This window comes from Sabethes cyaneus, chromosome 1, assembly GCF_943734655.1.
Source record: "Sabethes cyaneus chromosome 1, idSabCyanKW18_F2, whole genome shotgun sequence".
Classification (NCBI taxonomy): Eukaryota; Metazoa; Arthropoda; class Insecta; order Diptera; family Culicidae; genus Sabethes; species Sabethes cyaneus.
Window position 1 is genome coordinate 124,629,319 of NC_071353.1, and position 24,328 is coordinate 124,653,646.

A 24,328-nucleotide genomic window follows, 5' to 3' on the forward strand; every position below is an offset into this window, starting at 1 on the left:
AAAAAATTTGAGCCTTTCAACCCCATAGTACTAGTGCCTCTTCATGCGTTCACGTATTCAGTCTGTGCATTACAGTCTGTGGACCACTTTTCTTCCGTACTGTGGGGGTTGAATGCCCGTCTTATACAGCGGACCCCCGTTCGTTTGTACGATTCCTCATGCAAACTAACGGGGTTAGCTTTTAATTTGAACAACTGGTAACCCTAAATATGCTGGAGCTTGTGTGAACTGGCTGCCCTGTTCTTTGTTATTGTTTTGGTGGTTTGATTCAGTTGGCAGTTGCAAGCAGCGAATATTTCATTCTCCGATCAGATTTCTACCATAATCGTTGGGAAAACGCATTGTGAAACAGATTAAACACGCTAGATCAGTACAAACAAATCGTGTTTATGTGCATTGTCTGCATAAGCAAATGATGTCATATTGAGAATGACATTTGAACCATTTTTAATTTGCACGTCGTGCAAACCAACGGGGTTCAAATTAAAAAGTGTTCAGATTAAAAGCAGTCAAACGAACGGGCGTTCACGGTATATTGTCGCTTATCCGAACTTCAGAACATGCCTCGCACAATATACCATCTCGGTAGCGATACACTGTGCTGCCGGTGCGACAAACGGTATGAATAGTTTGGTGCGTCATCGTGTCGGCTATCATCGGTGTCGTCTAGATGAACTAAATGATTCGGTACGATCATTGTTGAACAAAGTATATGGTACGGTACGACCATAGATTTCTTAAATAGATTGGTATGATCATTGTTGAATGATGTATGTGTTTCAGTACGACCATAGTTGAATTGAATGATTCGGTATGATCATTGTTGAATGATGTACACTGCCGCTACCCGCATATCAGTCCCATTGATATAGGAAGCTCTATAGAAAATACGACTGATTTGCGAATGGCGGCAGTACAGGGGTTAGACAATATGATCGGAACAAGCAAAATTTTAATGAAATTCAAACGGCCATACCTTCTACAAAACAAAGCCACCTTGCGCTTTTTCCATCACATAACAGTTCGATAAAGGTAACTGATGCGAACTTTTACCATACTTGAATGTTTCAATTATAGTTGCGTAACCCTTCATGCAACAAATGGTGCTGCTTGGGAAGGATATTCGGGTTGCTCCAAGACAACATTCGGAATTCGCTCCATACGAAGAATCCAAAAGAGGATTCCAAACAACACAGCTTGTCTAGAGAATGGAGCGAATTATGGAACAGTAAAGCGTGCGTAAAGTATATGGATCACAGAATTCTTCTCCGATTCTGAAGAGGACGATAAGCTTTATTAAGAATGTAGATATAGTGCTGTCTAAATGACAGTTGGCTGTCCAATACCACGTCAACATCCATAACAGTATCTCTGCGCTGAAGTACCCAGCTAGTATTTTTATATGTTTTATATCAAAGTAAAAAATCAACATTACGCACAGATATACCTACATGCTTATAAATCGTATTTGATGCGCAAAATTGGCATATCCGTACTATTTTGGAGGCGATATTCGTGATGAGGAATAATTATACGCATTACATGTATATAAGTATATATACGATAAAATCTGATCAAGCGTCACTCACTCTATACTGTTATACAATTCTGTGCTGAAAATCGTATGCATGTCAATTATTATTATTATATACAATTGAAAATCAATTTGGGCGCAATTTATTAAGCATTAGTTACGATTCCGAATTTATTAAGAGATATTTACGATAATTTTTGTACATTGATGTACGACTTGGTGCTAGCTGGGTAATGTACCGTTGATGCGATAGTCAAAACCCAGTGGCTGTGTTTTATGATAAAAGCTAAGAATAATAATGCACTATGAATGCTGATTGACGTCCTGGTGCACCAAATCGCAAACAAGTCAACCAATTTTTGAAGTGTTGAACAATCATTGGTGGACCAATAGGCAAATAAATTTTTACAGTTTTCTACATACAAATTTTTACACAACCTTGTTCCAAGATGCAGTAGCTTAGTGACATCGTTGACAAACGGCGAAAATGGCAATGGTCCCAAAATGCTTCCTTGAGGTACTCCGGAATCGTTCTAAAACCACCTTGATTAAGAGGAGAAGAGTTTAAAGGTAATTCTGCGCGTACGAAGATAAGAACCTAGCCAGGAAAGCATACTGGATTAATCTCATAATTTGTCAAGCTTGGCTAAAAGAATTTGATGATCGACTCGATCAAATGCTGCTTTCAAATCAGTATAAATGGCATCGATTTGGTTGCCCTGTTCCATGGTGCACATACACAGCGAGGTAAATTCCAGTAAGTTGGTTGAAACAGAAAGGCCAGGATAAAAACCATGTTACGATGTAGAAATAAAGATGAATTAAATTATTCGTTACGGTCATGTTCCATTAAACATATGATTCGGCACGACCATAGATGAATTCAATGATTCGGTACGATCATTTTTTAATGAAGTATATGGTTCAGTACGACCATAATTGATTGTAAAGATATGGATCGGTAAAACCATAGACGAATGAAATTGCTTCACACGACCATTCATTGATAAAATGATTTTTATATGATCGTTGTCGAAAAGATGGCTTTATTCAGTGTGAATCAAGTACCAGATTATACAGATTTTTAAAGCTGCAGTCCGTTCTAAACAACCACATTTTATTTAGGTGCCATTTATAATGGATAGCATGCAACTTTTTTTCATTTTCTGATACCACCGCATTTAATATGCCAGGATGTAAATATGTACGGGCCGTTATACTTTATTTTATTATATTTACTCTTATTTTTTAATCGACATAAGAATCAAAGTAAATTTCATCCAGTGACTTTACGGTCGACTCGCAAGTTTCATGTTAGCTGGTGTGGAGTCCAAACCATGCAAGCGTGTTCAAATGGGATGAACCCAAGTTGTCTACTTACTTTGGAAATGGTTTCCTTGTGGTGCCTGTCAAACGTCACCTTACAGCCCAGAATAACGCCAAGATCTTTAACCTAGTCGACTCTGTTTAGCGTTTGCCAATTAGTACTATACTCAAAATAATTGGCGTTTGAGTTTAATGAAATGTAATCGCTTGGCACTTATTAGTGGACCAAACTCGTGTTTTTGTCTTTGACCTTGAAATGCGGTCAGGCATTAATATTAATATTTTTTAGAAACTGGTTCTACAATTGATGGAGGGACGGTACGGGAAAGTAATGAAAATTTTTTTTGAGTGGAGGGGAAAGAACGGGGAGGGGGGGGGGGTGTTGGTAGTTACGCTTAACAAGTAGTCGTTATGACTCCTACCTTTTGTCCAATGCTGGAAGGTGCATGGGTCGAACCAAGCTATACTCGTAGCTACCAACCCCCTCCCTCACCTTCCCGCTCTTTCCCCTCCACACCAAAAAAAATCATTACTTTCCCCTACCGTCCCTCCATCAATTGTAGAACCACCGTTTCTAAACAACTTATTAGTGCTTATTATTAAAGATTTTAGTTTACATCACGTCACGAATTTATCTAATAAAACCTGAAGTTGATAATAATCCTAGATGCAATTAAACGTCAGATAGATCTTTAAGTCATCAGCAACCACGTAGCCAGAAGGGGGGGGGGGGGGGGCGGGGGCCCAAATTTGATTTTAACTGTTTTATATGCATATTGTTGCGTTTAGAACCACAATACATTAAATGTATTGTGATGAATTATATTTATAAGCAGTAAGATATGCATATAATGTATTAGGAGCCAAGATAGGGCTCCTGGCCCCCACCTCTGGCTACGTGGCTGGTCATCAGGGTAAACTAGCCGGTAGCCATTTCCTATGGAATTCGTTGCATCATTGAAAAAATAATGGAAAGGAGAAGGTCAAGCGTGCTACCTTGCGGTACATCTGACTTATTTGTAAATGTAGGCGATAAGTCCTGTCCAAGCTTAACTAGCAAAACTCTATCACACAAGGATGATTTTAGGCACGTGATCAAACCGAATATGGTTTGATGTAAAATCGAGGAGGTTCGTTGTCACAGAGCGACCAGGGACGAATCCATGCCGATCATAGGATATGTAGTTTCTCATTCTCTGGGCACACCATTGGTCATCAGTGAGGTTATCTACAATAAACAACTTTTCTGCGTACCAAGTGTCTACAGACGATTTTACTCGTTAGAGGATCCGACTACCGTGATAGTGTTTTATAAAGCCATCAGTAATAACGGAATTCTTATTTAAGTAAAATTAACACCATTGAAGAAAGTCACCGCATAAAGTTGTTCCCCCATTACCATAAAAAAGCTCTCGAAAATGAAATAGACTGAAAAGCCACCTAGCCGGCAAACCGCCTTGCTTCGGAAAACTGCATAATACGCGAGTGGGATTTTTAGTTTTTCGCGTTTCGTAACTTCATCAGAAAGTAAACCACTTGAGCTGCTGCTTTCGTCTATTTTTATCGACGTGTTACCGGTAGGCGAACCGTGCAACGAGCATTTGCCATTACCATGCAAACAGAGCCACATAGGCAAAAGTACTTGCGATTCTACTCGCACCAGCACGTTCTGAAAATGTGGAAACACTTTTCCCACTGCCGCTACATAGTCTACATCATCGGGCGCAAGTATAGCTAGTGTGTCGCATAATTATTGCACGGTTCGTTCAATTCTGCACTTTTCTCTGGGTGGGTTCTGGAAAAGTACCGACTGCTATAATAGTATACGGGTGTCATACTACTACTACGTACATACTAAGCGTACAAAGAGATGCTTCAGTTGAGATACTAACGACACACACGTAAGTACCGAAGCAATTCTGGCGAAACGATCCTGTTACTTCAACAGTATCGAACGAACAAAAGTGGGATAGATATTTCAATTGAAACTATTGTTGTATTGTGGCACCAGGAAGCATATTTTCGTTATCTCTACTGACTGCGAACTTTACCGGATGTTTTGTTATCCAACAAAGTTTTCTCAAAAAAAAAATTGAATTCAGTTTGCGGTTTTCATTTAAACATTTAATTTCTATTTTACATTCATGTACATGGTACATTACATTCCAGATCGGTCCTATTACGGAAGGATAAATCTTGTAGCTAGTGAATAACCCTTGAATTGCTCTGCAAGCAATGACGGGTCAATTTTTTCCATTTCACTAGCTACCTATCTTAGCGGAACATCTATAACGTCCGCACGAGACGTGAGGACGAAGGCCATACGAATGTGCATGATGCCATTAACTGGATTCGGGAGATGAACGTTAGGGTGATAAACCCGCAAGCAACAAAATAAAATTAACTGCAGCTTTGGTGTTTTGATAACTAATTTTGGTTACAACCATCGTTATGAGTATGTAGTAAAACTCAAATCAATTTTTTTTATTTTGTGGGATTAAACTTTGAGAAAGAAAATATGTTTGCAAAATACTGCATGGAGCAAAAAAACTCTATGCTAGATTCTAGATCAACCCTCCTGGTCCTGTGTTCTTTCCAAACAAACATTTTTGTTGTGTAGCTGCTTAAATGACTGTTCTATAGCTAATATCTAGCTAATCTAAGGCTCACAGGCATAATTACTCAATAAATTCAATTCAATATCTAATATCAAAAAACAAGCGTTAAATAGTCAATTAAATAACACGAATGTTTGTTGGGTAGTGAAGTTTTTTACGACCGACGTATCCTAATAAGCAACATATTCTTTATGCCACTTTGTCGAGGTTTACATCATTTGTAATCGTGATGGCGAATAGCCCCCAGATGCCAGATGTTTGGCAGTGTAGACTACGTGCTGAGCATTTATTTTTCACCGGGCGTATTTGACGTGTGTCACAGTGATGGATCGAATTGTGAACAAAAACAAGTAGTCAAGCAAAAATCGGAAAGACACGTTGAACACAAGCTAAAATTGATTAAAATTATTGTTAAAAAGTATTTAAAAATAATAAGTAAGTTCAGATTACCTAGATAACTAATTTACAAAGCGTATAAAATTCTAACTGGATAACCTAAACGTGCTCAACATGTAGTGAAGAATCTCGTCGGTGTAGATTTTTTTCGGATAATTTCGGATGGCGATGAAGCTTTCTATAAAAATGCTTTGACGCCCTGCCAGGTGCCAGGCTTTACACTAACCACGCGATGGCCGATCAAAAGATAGACGTCATATTATTCAACTCTTTTGTGGCCTTGGCGATCAGCTCGTTCTCTGTTTTGACTACAAAATTATTAGAGTAAATTCTCCGTTTGAGTTTCGCCAAAAATTTTTTGTTGGTAGCAGTTGGTGATCGTCGGTACAACATTTTTCTTCAGCCGGTTAATCTCCTCTAGTGATGTTTTGGCATTATGGGTGAAGATGAGGACCGGCCATAAGACTTGCGCGTCCTTTGTGCATTACTTCTTCATGAATGCGGCAACTTCCGGTAGGTACTTCGTACTATATCTTCGTATCTCTTCGTTCACTGTAAACCCCGAAGAAAATAACAGCGGCTTGAACATTCTCTTCTCGCTGGTCATCAGCCACAGAAAGATCTTCTATAGGACGATATACTTGACGACATCGCTAATCTTCTTGATGGGGGACGTAAAGTAAGCGGTCCACCGCCAGTCGTTTCCACCTAAATAGTTTTCGTCGCCCATTATGACTGCGACATCGTGCTTCGCTGAAAAGATGTTTTCACTAGCACCTTCAGCCGTTCGCTGGGCAATTGCCTGGGCATTACTCAGACACAGCCAGCAGTGACTACTGCTTCCGCATAAAATGTGCATTTTGACACGGTACTTCTCCACCACTTAGCTGGTTCCTCCGACCTCCTTGCCTAAGGCGCGAAACGATGAGAACACCATGCTCTCGGTCTTCATCTTCAGTTTTTGCTATACTTTACGGCCGCGCAGCACTGTTGGTTGGCCGGAACCAGGTTTTCGTTCAGCGCTTTCGCCTTTCTCGCGATGGAGGATGTTGTAATTGTCAGCTTGGCTCTACTCGGCGAATATGAAGTGTTTTACCAAGTCCCACTTCTTCGCTACGGGATGGAGTTGGCAGTACGAACAAAGCATCGAGCGTATATGTTTGCTTTACTGAAATGCTGCTCATCGCCAATCCCACCGGAGCCAACGAATTGAGAGTGATATCCCAAAACCTGATCTCCGAGAAGTCAAATGAAAAATCGGCATGTTGAAGACTAACAAGCCGGTAAAGACTGCCTAGCAGCAGAGCTTTATCAACATGGCCGAAGAACGCTTACTATTACTTTACATTGGGTTATTTCCAGGAGGAGAGAAGAAGAAGCTGTCAGAGGAATGGAAGAAAGGAGTTGGTTGTACCATCTATATTAAAAAAGCTCGGATCGACTGTTGTAACTATCGCGACATAACGTTGGTAAACGCTAGCTACAAGGTATTCGTACAAATACGGTTTCTCTCTATCACTCCCTAAGCAAACGCTTTCGTACGGTGGATTAGCTAAATGGTATGCATACCTTAAAGAACCTCCGGTTTCAAAGCTCTGCGATGTGGTTCGTTCGGAAAGTATTAGTTGGGTAAATAACCTAAATTTTATGGTACCGCTAAAGATACGCGTTGCAGCGAAAAAAATGCGATAGCAACGGGGCTAGTGACCAGGAGAGGTCTGTCGTGACCTGTCACATGTGTGACTGTATGGCGGACAAAACCTTGCATGATCTTGGCAACGATTTTTTCATCAATGAAGTTAGCAATAAGCAAATAAGCAATGCCGCTTATGTCGGAGGAAGAAATGCCTACCGAGCGAATACTGAAAGATACTACGATTCGTGTCGGAAACCACTACGAAACTGCCCAGGTAACCATCCAGCACTACGCGAAACTTTGTATTAGTCACATATCAGCATTCAAAAGCTGATTAGTCATATAAATTCAGTACTGCTGAAGGGTCCAGACCAGCTGACGTTGCTCCCTGGTGTTCTAGTCCGCTTTTGACAATTTAAGGTCCGTCTCCGCGGAAATCAAGCAGAGTTCCAAGTTCCACCAAGTCTAAATACGCGAAGAGAATTGCCATTCGCAACGGTTTCTGTGGTGTGGTGGACCATCTAATGTTTCGGATGTCTATTTTGTTGATAAAAGCAAAGCCATGGGTATAAACATCCTTCAGGACTTGACCCTTCTTTATCGACAGACTTCGTAGCCGGTTATTAGAGTACAGGAAAATTCTGGGGCTAGTGCAAAGATCCTATTAACTTTGTAGCGGCACCGTCCAGTCGAATTTCGAACATACGACGACTGGTTTGTTAGGCCAGCATCGTACCCCGGAGCTAACTGGGCGGGCAAATAATTTTAATAATGTTATCATTTTTAGGTCGACAAGCTCTCGTGCGTCGTCGGAATCCATTAAAAATAAAAATGAGGCGGAATTTAGTGAGTTGCACCCTCCAAGTCGTCGAAGGAGTTGTATTCTAGTAACAATTCTGGTTTTATTGCATACTTATGACGGTTCTGGTGCCAAAATTGGTTATAGTAATCGCAGTAAGAGCGCAATAAAACTCAAAATATTACATAGATAGACGATTCGCTGAAGAGCTATGAATCGGTCGAGAAGGCAATCAAAGTGTCTCAAGAAATGTGCTCCATTCATAAGAATGGCGGTTTTGAACTAAGGAATTGACTGTCGAACAGTAGCAAAATATTGAACAGTCTCGAAGAAGTAGCTCTTAGAGAAGATTAACAGTTGGTAGCGATAAGTCGAAGGCTATGAGCGCGTGCTCGGACTTCTGTCTTTGTGGTCGACAGGCGAAGATTACCTGAGTTTCTCTATGGTAAAGACGCCGGCAATCGATAGTTTGATAGACAGAAACGAACCTCCCACTAAGAGACAGTTGTTGAAGAATTTGATATCACATTTCGACCTGTTGTGCCTCTTTATAGTCCACGGTAAGATCTTGCCGCAGGATGTGTGGAAAGCTAGAATCCAATGGGATGAGACGGAGGACGATGATCAGGACAGAAGGTGGAGAAATTGGACGTTCGCGTGCTGATAATTCTACAGTGTTACTTCCCGAAAGCTACAGGTAATCGTTTCGGACAGCTACAATTATTCATCTATGTTGACGCAAGTGAGTTTTCCTCCTGCGCTACAACCTACTTACTTACTTACTTACTTATTCAGCCGAGAGCCGGGGTGGCTCTTGCCGTATCAAGAATTCCTCTCCATTGTACTCGGTCCTGGGCTACTCGTCGCCAATTCGTTGCGCGTCTCGACACACGCAAGTCGGCTTCAACCTGGTCGAGCCATCTAGCACGTTGAGCCCCTCTATTCCTGGTGCCGGTGGGGTTCTTGAACAGAACGGATTTCACTACACAGTCGCCTGGCATCCTTGCAACGTGGCCGGCCCATCGTAGTCTCCCAACTTTCGCCAGGTGTACGATGGGAATCTCTCCAAGCAGTGCCTGTAGTTCGTGATTCATACCGCTACAACCTACTTCTGGACGTTGAATCACAAGGGAATTCCTATAAACGTGCAGATCATGGCTAAAACCAAGGTCGCACCGCTGAAAACGCAGTCGGTACCCCGCTGGGAGTTACTTGCAGCTTGCCTGGGTATCGGTTTGATGCAGTTTATCGAGGAAAGTCATGCTGTACGCATCACGAATAAATTTCTGTGGAGTGATTCTGCTACCGTTACCTCCTGGTTGTGGTCTAAACATCGCAGATACTGACAGTTTGTGGCTTGCACAATAGGAGAATAGGACACCGCCTCTGGATTCTGATAATAAATAACAGAAGTTGGCGCAAGTGTTCCATCATGCGCCATGCGTGAGACTTTGCCTGAAACTATCAATGTTTCCCTGATGAATACAACAGATGTCGTTACTTCGTATAGCGTAACAGCTGAGTTTTGCGCGACAATAAATTTACTGAACACAACAACCTTACTCTCTCATGCATCTCAGTCTCTTTTGTGTTTATCACTAATCGCAATATAACCTTTGACACCTGAACCAATAAATAGTTGGTAAACATTGTTTTTATTTATTGCGTTCATATTGCGAAATTTAATTTTTTCGAATTGAAATGTCGCAAAGATATCAGCTCCTGGCTCTCGGCCACGCTTTTCATAAAGCCCTATAAATGTATCTTTATAGGGCTTTAGCTTTTCAGGGTTCTCGGATGACAAATAAAATATGATTAGTGATTGTTTTTCAGGTAGGTAAACATAAATAAGTACGAAATTTTGATTTTACTACCACCAGAAAAGCGCCATCTCTTGAAAAGCAACGGTTCGTATGATGTCCTATTGCTGACGATAACCGACGTGGAAAACTGGTGTTGGGTTCCATCGGAACAGAATCCCGCAGACATTACGACTAAGTGGGGTAAAGGTCCCGACCCACAGCCGACAGCGTTTGGTTTAAAGCGAACTCAACACTGGGCATAGTAGAAGGTTCGCATATACACAGCAAAGGACGATATCACTAACGCCATCTCTTATTTCAAGGGAGCTAGGGTTTATTTCTAATTCCCGTCATAGTAAGTAAAGCCATTCTAATTTTCATCGTTTGTTGGATGGATTTAATGAATGCTCCAAAAGTTCTTGTGCTGATTTGACTAAAACACACTTACCTTCCGATCTGAGAACTTCGAAATTACTGAAAAGCGATTATTAAAGCAAATTATTGAAATTACGCAACTGACATTATCTCCTAAATTCGTCGTACCGTTTTACAATCCGTCCATCAAAATTTTTCATCGTCCGAACTAAAAATCACAACAATGTTTACGAAGGTAACGCGCATGTATTTGTGTAGGACGGCATGACAAATGTTATTTTGCAAAATTTCTGCAGGTCAGGCAAGTTTTCATGGCTGTAGAATAACGACAATGCCTTGCGTGAGTCATTTTCATTTTATGAATGACGGAAACTAAAACGATTAGTCGACATTTTCTTCTTCGTCGCACGAAAAAACGAAGGAAATTTGGCTGGTAGGACTTCTTTAATGACAAAAAGCATTCAAATAGATCTAAGCTCACTTTTATTGATCGCGTATGATAGACAACAAACTAAAATATTAGGGAATAACTAGTTTTGCATTGTGTGTCATAAAAATGCTGATATTTTTAATAATTTTGTGTTGGATAGGACGGGAATAGGCAATTACGACGAAGAAGCAACATACCCTACTACTGCTTTTTAGTGTTAGTGATTTCAACCATCTGAAAGAATGCATATGTGTGATGTTGCTGTCATGCAATGGTGCCGGTGTGGTTGTGATGCTAGAGTGATGGCACATTTAGTACCTAAAAGTTACCACCGTAATCCGTAGAGGGCGTACTAACCCTGTCCGTCAAGATTTGACAGAATGCCTAGTTTTGATTTCTGTAGTTTTCGATTAAAGGCTTTCTGCTTCTGGAAGCAATGTGGCCAGTAAAAAAGACTCCGGCACCACCAACCGACAAAAAGCTTTATCCATGACACGCCCATAACGCGGCAGAGATTTCCGCACGTTTCATCAATCTGGAATGGTTTTTGTGGCATCGTCGCATCCGGAGGTAATTTCCGCTTGATGGATAGAGCGCTTAACATCTGAAATCTTACGGCAATAAAGTTTCCCAGTTGTTTGTACGATGGTGGTATGGTTCCAGATGATGTGGCCTCCCATTCCCGCCGTGTATTTGGATCTAACTTATTGGCCATCAAATGGATCAGAAATGCATCCCACGAATAGACCGTATGATTTAGAATTTATAGACAGCGAGGGTGCTTTCTAGCTGTGTGGATTAGGTATTGCAGATTCGCTGCCGATTTAACCTTCACCGACCTTATCCCAAACAGATTTTGTACCCTACATGTTGTTATCTGGCGTGAAATATAACTTTTTCGTTCAGTTATGATGTCGTATTTCTCAGTTGCAATCGAGATATACAAACCAAATGGTTTACTGGGGAGGATTGAGACAAGGGGACGGCTGCTGACGACGACAAACTTCTTTGGTTTTTAAACGAATGATTAAAAAAAACTATCATAACTTCTAGGCTTCGTAGGGGAACAAGGGGTAAGCAGGCCCGGCGGGGTAAGAGGGACCACATCGATTTCGTCAAGAAATCATTAAATTTTCTACAAATGCCCCAGAATGTTTCGTTTATTAGCCTATCTAAACACTTTCGAGACAACTTGAGGCACTCGGCCGTATCCAACGTCAAAACTAGAATCAAAACAAACTTTTCGTTCGCAGTGTCTTCATGCGATATAATTTCAGCAGCAACAAATTTAAGGTTTTTCAGCAAAAAAGCTATGTATGTATTTTGTCGTTTCTCTTACCACTGACTTTAATTGGGCAATTCTCGTTCTGCGTATGGCGGAAAAGTTATATAAAATACTACGGATTGAGAGATAAAATCAAAATAATGTAAATTGTTAACTAGGGATAAGACGGGGCATTTTTCACGGGGTAAAAAGACCATACGTTATAATGCTCATAATTGCCTAAAATTCTTCTGTTTAGTGTCTTAATAGATTTTAAAAATATTGAATGGAAAAACCAACTTTTTTCCTGTTAAATTTGACTAACTATTTTATTATTTTGGCAGATACCTACGCATTTCGTTTACGACTTGCAGGCTTCATCAGTGCCTTTTTCGAAATAGAGCACACCTGTAATAAAAATTATCCCTGAATCTGAGATCATCCTGTCTAACACAAAGCCTCCCATGTCAAAAGAAGCCAACAAGTGCCATTCGAATAACACAATCAATGTAAATTTGGATCTAATGGAATCAAAAGTCGATGATTCCAATTCACTTAACGGCTCATTTAATGTGTTGCCTTCTTTGCCTTCACCTAAAGTGAAGGGTATTCAAAGAGTAAACGACCTGCTGACAAATCAACAGAAATAACGCCAAGAAAAGAGTAAATAAAAACCAGTGGAGTAAATTAACGTCTACGTTTATTTTCAAAATTGAACTAGTAGTAAAATTCCAGGTGTCTAAATTAAACTATACCTTCTTTTAGCATGTACCGAAAAACCCCTTAAGAACTTGTTCTTACTTAGTCAATAATATTGAAATTGTGTTTACAACTCAGAGAAACCTTCAAATCTGCCACAATCCGTCTTACTCCGCCATGGTCCGTCTTGCCCCTTTGGTTCTTACCCCGCTTGGTTGTGAACGAGTAATTTTTAGACGTTTTGAAAATTGATGAAAAATTACGAAAAAATAGACTAATTAATTCTTTATATAATTTTTAATGGTAGATAAATGAATGCTTTTCCATGTGTGGAACAAAAAAGGTGAGTTTTCGTACACATTTTATGCTAGCAATTTATTCGCTTGGGGGGGCCGTCTTACCCATCTTCCCCTACACTAAATACATTTCGAGAAATATCAAGACTACTTAGAATAGAAGAAGCATACCTCAAAAGGTCAAAATAATGATGACTATTATTATTTACGATGTAGTTTAATAAAACAGAGGTTAGAATCCAGTAATTACGAGTAATTTTTCTGATTTTGAAGTTTGAATTTCTTTCTGTGTGTACTCAAAAAAACAAATCCTCATTTTTTATTCAAGTTTGAACTGCAATTTCGGACCGGTTTTGCACTGGTAAGAAAATCCACCAACAGTTTACCCATCACCCTAATGTATGTTAGTAGTAAAAATCACCTTTCGTCCTGCGGGGAACGAGCTTACGTAATGCTCTTGATCCCATCCCGTACAAGAGGCTGCTTGCTTTAATATGCCTTAGCCTGGATGACGGCGCGGCAGTGTGGTGCCCGGCATTCGAATGCGGGTAGGTGGATCTTTTTTCCCTGACAAAAGACAAAAGACTGTCGTGTCCTTTCGGTAAGGTATAATGAGGTATAAGAGGAGGAAAATGGCACGAGTGCACACATTTGATTTAGACCGGAGTTTGTTCAAGACTGTTGTATGGCAAAAAGGAGAAAAAATAACCTAAGCACGTTAGAAGGAGGGTTGTCATCTGCAGCAGCTAGCGTTTTGGCGTTGCTCCACCTATGGAACGGGGGAAGAAAGAACGAATTTTTCTGTGCGAGAGACTGGCTTTTAGTCCTAGTAGGTATTCGCTGCAGTAAAATTAGTGCACGTAAACAACCAGTCAAAGTGCATTTAGAATGAATGCGGAACGTTGACATAAACCGTGTCACGCGACTTTTTGCTGCATGCAGATGGCTTATTTGTTTGAGCATATCCGACAAAATGTTTGTCTTTCCCAGGTTTTCATTTTCCGATGCCTATTTGTAGCTATTTAGAATTGTGAAAGGCTAATTCCTACTTTGCTAAGCTTCTTTTTGCAGTTTGGGGCATACTTCGTTAATCCTTCCCAGGAAATGAGTATTTGTCTTAGGTGCAGCCTTCCAGTCTTAAAATATGAATCCATTTAAGTTTCATAATACATTGTGGACTTCAACTTGTTCCTTTATTCTGATTCTGGTTCTGCTTGCTCGTCAATAATGAATGAGAAACAAATATCCATATTTGTAGAATGTCAGTTGTAAGACGAAAGGTCGACAGACAAAAGTCGATAGAATGAAAGGTCGGCAGATCGAAGGGTCGATCGAAAGTCTTACAAATCAAACAGAGCAAAAAGTGGAGAGAGTAGAAATATGTTTCAATGTTTCAATAGTAATTTCCTTTTATTTACCGTTGGTAACGCATCGAGAATTTTTATATTTTTCCTGGTTTGTTGATAGTAAGGGCTGTTTCTTAGATGAGATCGCACAGTAGAGTGTTACTACAATTGGTTTCCTGCAGAGCTCGATTAAACAGGCAAATTTTAAGTGTATCTGATATACGTTTGATATACGATTTTGATAACAAAAAACACTCTACATCCTAGCTCGGTTTCCATAATTTTGAAAAACTCAAACATCTGTAGTTAATCAACTGGAGTAAATTAGAAAATGTTCAAATGTTCATATCCGTGTACCACTCCCTAGATTCTAATTGCTATATGTATCTTTATCAATCGTCGATATCGTCATCAGTAGCAATAAATACTTCGACCGGACACGGGGATCATGTGTAGTCACGCAACCCGTTGATGGGCAATTTATTTTACCGAAGGACTTAGCAACTGCCCACCACTATATGCATCACACCGCTCGGCAAAGGAACGTGGTACAATGTTACCACCTCGCTAGTTGTAGCAGTAGGTACTAAACAAAATGAACAATAAGGCGATTAAGAAGCCATCCATCGTAAGGCACCACGCGGTTACTAGTGGTTGCATCTTGTTTTTTGCAGTCATCGGAACGCTAAGAATGAAACATACCCAACCAGTCCGTGGTGGCGAGACAAGTTTATGAACTGGCTAAGACGCCGTAGAAGTTTTCATTTACGCCAGCCTCTGAACGACAAAAAAAGAGGTGATGAAGTCCATAAAAGAATATTATCCTTAAGGAAGCGGAAGCAGCATTTTGCAACGCGCCATGAACCAACAACGGGTAGCTAACCATAATTAATCGCTTCATTAAGTTGCTAAAGCAACGAGCGAAATGGTTGCTTGAAACTGAAAACGGACGGCTAAAGTTACCACCCCGATGCGATGCGATGTGATTCGTAGTGTTTTCGCATAGTTGAGAAAATAGCATACATTCGTTTTTCCGGTGCGGAAATGGGTTTCTCCTCCGGCACTATTTAGGATGAAGGTTAAGTTTGTCTGTGGATCAGGTTCCATTCCGAAAAAGAGAAAGATTAAAAACAAGGGAAATTACGAACATTTGTCTTTGTTTGCTAGACAGTAACTAGATTCCTGAATATTACAATGTTTAGGGCTGTAGAATAATAAAATCCTTCTGTTGATGTCCTGAGACAGCTAGGGAGAAGTCCGGAAAGTCCGGGAGTTTTGTGTCCGGAAAAGCTGAAAGCATTTGTGGAGGGACTTTTCCCGACGCATGAGCCTACGATATGGCCACCAACACCGTACAGTCTACAAGTGACTACTAACACCGTGACGGTCTACATGTCTCTAACGAGGAATTATCGCCAGTGGTTAGACGGCTAAAATTCAAGAAGACGCCAGGGTTGGATAGAATTCCTAACGTGACCCTGAAGGCTGCAATACAAGCATGTTCAGGACAGTGATGCAAAAATACCAAGAGCTGTTGCTGAAGCCAGGAAAGCCTGCGAGGGATCCGGCGTCATATAGGCCAATATGTCTACTGGATACATGCGGGAAACTCCTGGAGAGGATTATCCTGAACAGACTGACGAGGTACACGAAAGGTGAACATGGTCTGGTGAGCATGCAGTTTGGGTTCCGGAAAGGGAAGTCTGCGGTGGATTCTATTCCGATAAAACTTGAGCTAGCCGCGAAGTCGTCCAAACAGAAGCGAAGAGGACACCGTTGTTGCACCGTTGTAACGACGTGAAAAACGCCTTCAACAGTACTAAACCTGCGAGGCCATTGCCGAGTCGCTGCATAGAATGTAGGTCCCGGGATATTTATGCAGCATTCTGAAGAGTTACTTCCTGAACCGGAACCGGCTAGTCTACGAGACCGTCAAGGGGCGTAAGACGAAGAACATTACGGCGGCAGTACCGCAAGGCTTCATCCTCGGCCCAATGCGTTGGAACGGGATGTACGACGGGGCATTAACGCTGAAATTGCCCATTGAAATGAAATTATTCTCTGCTTTGCTGATGACATTGTCTTATCGGTGATAGGCGATGCAGGAGATGAAAATGCTAGCAACCGGAGCAATAAGAACAATAGAAAACTGGATGCAAAGGGCAAAGCTACTAATAGTCCACCATCAAACGGAATCCAGCTGGTCAGTACTTGTAAAGCCGTAAAGTGGTTGGAAATCATTGTTGGAAAGCACGTAATTGTCTCATCGCGTATGCTTAAGCATCTTGGAGTAATGATTGATGATAGGCTTACCTTCAACGGTCAGGTCGACTACGTTTGTGGCAGACAATCAACTCGATAGCCAGAATTATTGCGAATAGGCACGGGCCTAGTAGCAGCAAACGACGACTACTGGCCACTGTATCATCGTCGGTACATCGATATGGAGCCCTAGTCTAGATCGTAGCACTGCGAACCAAGCGGAATCGCGAAGGCTAAATAGTACTTTCGGGCTCATGGCCGTGAGAGTAGCCAATGCATACAGAACCATATCAACGGAGGCAATATGTGTTACCGGCCTGAATGCTTCTCATCTGCATCATCTTGAAGGAAGATAACGAATGCTACTGGCGAAGGCACATCCGCGGAATTCGGCAGCTGGTAAGGGAGGAATCGTTGGGTACATGGCAGCAGAATTGGGCCTGGGTTGAGAACGGTAGGTGGACGTATTGGCTCATACCGGTTCTATCGACCTGGTTGAACAGGAAGCATGGGCAAGTTAGCTTTCACTTGACGCAGTTTCTGTCGGGGCACGATTGTTTCATGTAATACCTGCACCGGTTCGGACACGCAGCGACACCTGCCTGTCCAGAATGGGCGAAAGTAGAAGAAATAGCGAAGCACGTTGTCTTCGAATGCCCGAGATTTGACGCGGTGCGAAGCGAGATGTTACCTTTGACCGTGGATAACGTAGTACACGAAATGTGTCGGGAAGTGAGTACTTGGAATGCCGTCAACAGTGTAATAGCACAGATTATGGTGTAGCTGCAACAAAAATGAAGAGACGACCAACGGATAAACAACGCTAACTAGGTCAGCTTAAAAGACGTAGTGGAAGCGGAGAGGCAAGCATGAAGCAGCGACACTGTGGAAGGTTAGAAACCCAACGAACTCGACGGAGCAGTGCTGAGCTCGATAAGAAACCCTGCGAGGATGACCGTGAGAATATGGAAGTCATGACGGTCGCCAAGCGGGTGATCGGGTGGTGGCCGATCAATCCCTGAATGTGCAGATTAAGAATCAAGGGCCGATTCTTCAATATAAGCATAATTAACGTGCACAGCCCTCACCTCGGAAGTACCGATTATGACAAAGACGAAATCTAGGCGCAGTTGGAGCGTGAATGCGACCGCTGCCCAAGACGTGATGTCAAAATTATCATCGCGGACTGTAATGCTCAGGTTGGTCAGAAGGAGGAATTCAAACCGGTGATTGGACGGTTCAGCGCTCAGCCGCAAACGGACGAAAACGGCCTAAGACTTGTCGACTTCGCCGCCTCCAAGAACATGGCCATACGTAGTACCTTCTTCCAGCATAACCTCTAACATCGGTACACCTGGAGATCACCCAACCAGATAGAATCACAAATCGACCACGTTCTGATAGATAATCGGCACTTTTCAGACATTATCGACGTCAGAACCTATCCGGGAGCTAACATTGATTCGGATCACTACCTAGTGATGGTAAGGATACGTCAAAAACTATCTGTTGTAAACAAAATACGATACCGGCGTCCGCCACGGTATAATCTAGCGCGACTGAAGCAACCAGAGGTCGCCGAAAACTACGCGTTATCTCTCGAAACCGCGCTACCGGAAGAGGGTGAGCTGGATGAAGCTCCTCTTGAGGACTGTTGGAATGCCGTGAAAACAGTCATTAACAGCGTAGCGGAGAACGTCCTAGGCCGTGTGGCACCGAATCGACGTAACGAATGGTTTGCTGAGGAATGCCAGCAGATATTGGCCGAGAAGAACGCAGCGCGGGTACAAATGATGCGTAGAGCCACCCGTCAGAATGTGAACCGATATAAATAGAAGCGGAGGCAGCAAACCCGACTCTTCAAGGAGAAGAAGTGTTACCAAGAGGAGAAGGACTGCGAAGAACTCGAACAGCTGTACTGCTTTCACAACAAACGGAAGTTCTATCAGAGACTCAACGGATCTCGCAAAGGCCGCGGGTCGAAATGTGCATAGATAAAGATGGAGGTATCTTGACTGACAACCATGCGGTGATCGAAAGGTGGAAGCAGCACTACGATGAACACCTGAATGGCGTGCAGGCGGAAGACCATGCTGGCGGTGGAAGCCATCACATTGGTGTAGCAAGCAATGAAGATGTGCCACCCCCATCGATAAGGGAAGTTAAAGAAACCATGCAGCGGCTGAAGAACAACAAAGCAGCGGGAAAGGATGGCATTGGAGCGGAACTTATTAAAATGGGCCCGGACAAGTTGGCCGGCTGTCTGCATCAACTGATTGTCAAGATTTGGGATACGGAACGACTACCGGAGGAGTGAAAAGACGGGGTTATTTGCCCTATCTACAAAAAAAGTGATAAGCTGGATTGTGAGAACTTCCGAGCAATCACTATCCTGAATGCCGCCAACAAAGTGCTGTCCCAAGTCATCTTTCATCGACTATCGCCAATAGCCAATAGATTTGTGGGAAGTTACCAGGCCGGCTTCATGGAGGGTTGGTCTACAACGGACCAAATCTTCACCCTGCGGCAGATCCTTCAGAAGTGCAGCGAATTTCGAGTTCCCACGCACCACCTGTTCATCGATTTCAAAGCCGCATATGATAGCGTAAACCGACAAGAGCTATGGAAAATTTTGGACGAAAACGGCTTTTCGGGTAAGCTTACTAGACTTATCATGGCTACGATGGATGGGATCCAGTGCTGTGTGAGAATCTCGGGTGGATTGTCGGACCCATTCGAATCTCACAGGGGACTTCGACAAGGAGATGGCCTTTCCGGCCTGCCATTTAACATTGCGCTTGAAAGTGCTATAAGACGAGCGGCGATTGAAATGCGGGGCACGATTTTTAATAAATCCAGTCAATTTTACTGCTTTGCTGACGACGTGGATGCTGTCGGCAGCACATTTGAGGCGGTGGAAGATCAGTGCACCAGACTAAAACGCGAAGCAGAGAAGATTGGATTGAAGATAAATACGTCTAAAACGAAGTATATGCTGGCGGGCGGAACCGAGCGCGACAGGGCCCACTTGGGCAGTACCGTGGTAATCGACGGGGATGAGTTCGAGGTAGTCGACGAGTTCGTATATCTTGGCTCACTGGCAACAGAGGACAACAATACCAGCCGTGAGATTAAAAGACGTATTGTCAGTGGAAGCCGCGCCTACTACGGACTCCACAAACACTTGCGGTCGAACAATTTGTGCCCCCGTACAAAGTGCATACTGTAAAAAACGCTAATTAGACCGGTTGTCCCCTACGGGCACGAAACGTGGACACTGCTAGAAGAGGAGTGCAAGAGAACGGTGTATGGAGGCGAAGAATAAATCACGAGCTCGCGCGTCTCTACGGCGAACCAAGTATTCAGAAAGTGGTTAAAGCTGGACGGATACGTTGAGCAGGACATGTTGCTAGAATGTCGGACAACTATCCTGCAAAAATGGTTTTCGCACTAAATCCGGTAGGAACAAGACGAAGAGGAGCACCGCGAACGAGGTGGCAAGACCAGGTGGAGCGAGATCTGGCGAGCACTGGGTACCCGCGGAACTGGAGATCAGGTGCCATGGACCGATACAGATGGAGAAATTATACTGCGCAGGCCTTGTCGTAAGACGTTAGACGTTAGGCGTTAAGTAAGTAAGTAAGGAAGTAAGTGACGGTCATCATTTCTACGGAGCGATGTACAGACACAGCCTGGCTCCGAAGAGAGTCTCACACGTGTGTCACGTGATGTAAACACAATGTGATATATACAGGTGTGGCAATGTTGGTTAAGTGGTGTTAGTGCAATGAAGAAATTTCATCATGGTGTGGATGGAATCGTAAATCGACCAATCACGATGAAGCGTGACGTCAAACTTCAAAAACAAACCCCATTGTCCGACGCGGTTTGTTTTTGTAGTTTGATGTCGTTTTCTGATTTTTCGCTACTAATACCATCAAATGTCTTCGTCTGCCACACCTTTTTAAACCTCATTGATGTAAACATACATTATTAGCGTCGATGTGCAGTAGTAAAAGTGTGGAGGAATATCCCGTTTGTTGGTGTTAGCAAACACCAAATGCAAATGATGTAAACAACAGAGATGACGTCAATCTCAACATTCTACGGGTATAAAAAAGCATAAACATTGTGCTGTATAAGGATGATACCAACACTCCTATACTTTTTAGCATATTACAAACAAAAACGTATCACGTTCGCTGTACCTTAGTAATAGAGAACATCGCATTAGTGTGCCTGGCATTGAGCGTTTCCCCACGAAAAAAACACACACACACACACAAACACCGCAGTTTTACGATAATTCAATTCGCGACGCGTTTGTTCCCTTAATGCTATGGTATAAACAAAAAAAAACTTGTCTTCACAACAAACGCGTACTATGATTTGTTTACAGTTTACACTCACAACGTAATTTAAGGTGAAATAAGTCGTCAATGCTTTTGCACATTTCAAAAGCAGTTTTTTTGTTTAAAACAAAAATTCTGTTCATGAAAATATATTCGCTGAGTTTAGATTGGCAAGAAGAATGCAGTGAATACATTTTTAATACAGAACCCCAGTTTTGTTCCCAAAAACTACTTCCGAAATTGCGCTTTCCGATGACATGTTAATGACTGCTCATTTCCCGTTAACGAGATTATGAAAATTTTGATTCATAAAATAAATAAATAGCATTTTTCATGTTCAACTTTTATTACAAAGAATACAAATTGTTCTTTTAATTCTGTAATAGATTTTGTGTAATGATTGTCATCAATTTATCTAACAACACACTTGGAAGAAAGTTAAAAATAAATACATCAGGAAAAAGTTCCGGTTTGTATGGACGTTTCTGTCCGGTCACTCACGCACGATTGAAACCTGTCATTTTTGTCGGCTGGGAGATAACAATATCAATTTTTTGACAATGTAAAGTAACGAACGGTGTATACTAAAGAATAGAAAAAACATCAAACAATCATCCTCTTATCGATGGCACTGCTCTCGCTAACATTGACGAAGTGCTCTATCACAAATTGATCTCAATGTAGTTGATGACGCTATCGCTTCTTCAAACTCGCCGAATTTTGGCGAGAAACAAATGTCAGTTAATGGCTCGGGGAGGCACCTGGTTGAGGTCACTCCGAACATGAAAATACTGCAGTTTAGATGTAGAAAGTTTGAAATCGAAGCGCGCTTATCAATTAGGAAACGCTATTTTGCTGATACGATTTATTTCGGTGATAAGACGCCCGTCGATCCGCGAGCTACTGGCAATTTGTCACGTTCAGTATACTGTCGAATGTAGCCGAAAATGGCCACAAGCCGCCAACGGTGTGTGTGGCTTCTGCTGCTCGGAGTTGTTTACGTGGCCGCGGACAACTATCCAAGCGAATACTATACATCGGTGAAGAATATGGAATATCTTTTGGATAGCGAAAAGACCATTTTGGGCCGACTGGACAAGTACATTCGCTTGACCGAGGAAAAGATTAAATTCCTGAAACGGCAAAAGGAAATGCTCGAAAGTGATACCGCAGCAGCTTCGAAGAATAGGATTTTATTTTTGTCCAACCCAGTAAATGCTTTTTTGATGACAAAGCGACTAATCAAAGATTACGTCAATATAGATGAACTTATGAAACTACCGGTAGGGGTTCAATTGATTGACAATTCCACGGCGTTACCTTCGCACGATGACTACACAGGAGTAGCGGATGGGCTGGCCACTCTGCAACACGTATATCAGCTGGATACCGTGGAACTTGCCGACGGAAAAATTCGTGACTTTTCAACGGGACGAAAATTGACGGCGGACGAATGTTACACCGTCGGTGTGGTAATGAGCCAAACGAAGCGTTTTAAACATTCAATTTCATGGCTCAAAGAATCTCTCCGCCGGTGGAGTATGGAAACTTCCCCGGGCGTCAGTAAGTCTGAGATTTTAGACTTTCTATCATATACGCTCGCGGAAAATGGCAATTATGAGGAAGCGATGGAGTATACTAAGGAGTTGCTGAAAATTAATCCCGCACACGAAAGAGGTCTTGAGAAGAAAAAAGTCATTGAACAGTGGTTGGAACATGTGAAGGAGTATGGTCCGAAACCAAACAGCGAACCTAACTACGGTTCGTACGAAGCTCTTTGTCGCGGCGAAGATCATAGATCTGATTCGAAAAAATCCAAGCTCAAATGCCGCTACGAATCCAGTAAAAGTCCGTTCCTTCGGATAGCTCCTTTTAAACTGGAGGAAGCTAGTTTAGATCCACTGATTGAAATTTATCACGACGCCCTGTCCGGAAAAGAAATCGATAAGCTGCTTGAACTGGGCCGACCGACTATTCGTCGTTCGATGGTGGGTGAAAACAGCAATAAGGAAGTTTCCAAGTCTAGAACAAGTCAAAACGGTTGGCTGGATGATCATGCTCATCCACTTGTCAAGAGAATTACTCAACGAACGATGGACATAAGCGGATTAGATCCACAAGCGTACGAACAGCTTCAAGTGAATAATTACGGCATAGGTGGACAGTATTTGCCACATTATGACTGGTCAAAGCCCGCAAATGGTACTCCGGCTTATGCCGATCTGGGTACGGGGAACCGGATTGCAACGTTGATGTATTATGTGAGTTTTTCTTCGAGGATTAGTGTGTGTGTATCTGATAGATAATTAAGAGGTAAAATTTTAGCTCAGTGACGTAGAACAAGGAGGTGCAACAGTGTTCCCGAACCTTGGGTTGGGAGTATTTCCCAAACGTGGCAGGGCCATATTTTGGTACAATTTGCATCACGATGGAACCGGTGACGAAAGGACCCTGCACGGTGCTTGTCCGGTACTGTTGGGATCCAAATGGGGTATGTACAGCTGAAACAGCATTTTACGACGAATTGTAACTCACATGATGATGATTTTACAGTTGCAAACAAATGGATTCACGAATATTATCAGGAGTTTAGGAGACCGTGTGAAGTGAAATTGGAAAAAGTGACCGTTCAGAATAATACAGCGTGAGAAACGTGGCGTGAAATTCAAGACTGAAGATGTTGGTTTACCGACGGAGAAACTTATTTGATTCAGAACTATCCGAATTCCGATATTTATCATAGGATTATTATGTGTAGTTATAGTTGTAAGCACTGCTCTGTTCGGATTTCGGGTGAATTGTCGAGTTCATTCGAATCACACAGAGGACCTCGTCAGGGCGAAGATCTTTCTGCCTATTGTTCAACATAGCGCTACAAGGTGTTATGGACCGAGAAGATTCTAACCAGTGCTCGAACAAGCCCTGCAGGAAGGCGAATGTAAAATGCACTCAGCGCTTACAATTCTTTTATCTGTCAGCCCACGGACATGACTACTGAACTGTTCACAGTGTTTGTCTTTGTCAGTTTTCTACCCTTTAAAACAATTCATTCATGGATTGCAGTGCTGAATGATTGCTCGACTGACCTGTCAGTCAAGTTTCTTCCTCTTGACTGATATTTTAGATCACAAAGTTTAGTTTTTTAAGCCGCATGCTTTTCAAAATCAACCACCCGGTGGAAGCAAATTAGTTA

The 24,328-nt window shown here is 42.2% G+C and overlaps 1 protein-coding gene across 2 annotated transcripts in view; it reads right to left on the reverse strand.

The window, feature by feature from the left end:
* The window catches only part of LOC128733078 (J domain-containing protein), a 107,841-nt gene that overhangs the window by 1,457 nt on the left and 82,056 nt on the right, over nucleotides 1-24,328 (reverse strand). The gene's annotated exons all lie outside the window — the stretch shown is intronic.